The following is a 1942-nucleotide window of genomic DNA, read 5'->3' as shown; positions in this document are numbered from 1 at the left end:
AAACTACGAAAAAAAGTAGTTGTACTAAAGTTGCATCAATTAATGTGGATAGTAGGGAGTGTGTCTTCTCGTTGTCTTCATCTTCTTCGTTGCAGTAAATTGTTCCTTGAACCGCACACCAAACCAACTATTTCACACAACAACTTTTTGGGGTCATCTCCGACACGCAATCTTCTCGATAACAAACTCCTTGATAGCTACCATTTTACTCTGTGTGCACTAACAAACATATTGGCCTCTCAACTGTTTTGTCCAACAATCTTTAAACCACTCAATGGGCACTAGAACAAAAACATTGCCAAGTTGTACTTCAATAATAAAAATATTTATATATTGAAAATTGTACAACTACCTCAATATAAGTGTTTAGAGGTCCTTTTCTTTAAAATGTTAGTGTATACAATAAACCAATCATGTAACTTTTTTGATATTCATGAAAAGTCCATTTAACGAAAGAATAATTCATGTGTGCCAACATATATGCTGGCATACTTGCTTAAGTTAATATAAATGCTCACATATTTATTGGCATACTTTTAAAGTTAATGTAAATGTTCACATATTTGCTGGCATACTTGTTTAAGTTAATATAAATGTTCACATATTTTAAACGGAAATTCCCATGTTTAAAAAGGTTCATATATAAGGAAAATATATGAATGTATTTCAGAAAAAAATACATTTAAAAATATATAGGTGAAAAACTGTTCATGCATGTCTAAACATATGTTCATATACTTTTAAAATGTATTTGTGTATTTTTCCTGAAACAATAAGCAAAACAATAAAACATTAAAATCTGAAAAAATAAAAGATACAATTATAAAATAACGAAAAAAGGATGCACAAATATAATACTCCTGCAGAATATAAAAAATATAAAACTGGAAAATGAAATAAACGGTAAAAGAAAGAAGGAAAATGCTTGCCTTCAGCCGGTTGATTTCTCGAAAGAAATCCGCCGCCTCGGCCGGGTGCCACGCGTCCTGGTGTGGACCACGCACCGCCTGAGAGCTGCTCGCCTCCAACTTTATCTCTCCATTCTGTCTCCTACCTTTCTCCTTCACTTACATCTTCCCCCAATTGCCAAGCTCTTCGCTCCCACGCATGGCGTACCTCGATTGGCGCTACTGAAGGGGATATGAGCGCCACCTAGATGCATCAGGGGACGCCCCGTGTTGCTGTGATGGAGGCGTTGGGGACGGGGCAAGCGCCATCGCTGCCATGGACCGCGTGCTTCATCAGTAAATCCTCATATACATCAGGCGAGCCATTCACTATGATTATTGCAACATAACCGGTGTTGCGGAAACATAGTCAGTGTTGCAAAAACATAGCTGCTTCAAAAACATCCCTCGTGCTTCAACAAGAACGGCAGAGCTGCAAGACAAGGTAACCGCTATGGCGGGATGTTTCTGAAACATGGCCTATGTTGCAGAAGTCCACGAGACCATGAGAAATAAATTCCGCAACACAATCTTTGTTGCAAATATTTCCGTTACACGAGCTCTGTTGCAAAGATCCGCAACACAATCTTTGTTGCAAATGTTTCCGCAACACAAGCTCTGTTGCAAATGCTTCTGCAACACTACCTTTGTTGAAAAGATGAGGACGGGGCTGGGCCGCTGGATAGCGCCAGATCTAACGACCGCCAAACCGGCGGATCTTTTAAACGCGTAGCTAGCCCCAAGAAAGAAAGGGAATGGAATGAAAATTGAAAAAAGAACGGGAAGAAGAAAGGAAGAGAAGTGTGGGGCGTTATTGGGCTGGCCTGCCGAGTATAGATTGTGTGCCGTGAACTCCGTAATTCGCAAAGAGCAAATAGGAAACGCCCGTGGTGCTAAAAGAAAAAAAGGAAGAAAAAAAAAACGCTCGTGTTCCTCCTAACCTGTAGCCGCGCCGCCGCTCTCCTTCCCCCTGCCCCCGCCGCCCTCTTGCAGCG

The sequence above is a fragment of the Triticum aestivum genome, chromosome 4D, assembly GCF_018294505.1.
Source record: "Triticum aestivum cultivar Chinese Spring chromosome 4D, IWGSC CS RefSeq v2.1, whole genome shotgun sequence".
Lineage (NCBI taxonomy): Eukaryota > Viridiplantae > Streptophyta > Magnoliopsida > Poales > Poaceae > Triticum > Triticum aestivum.
The sequence above is the reverse complement of the archived record's forward strand: the minus strand, read 5'-3'. Positions refer to the sequence as shown.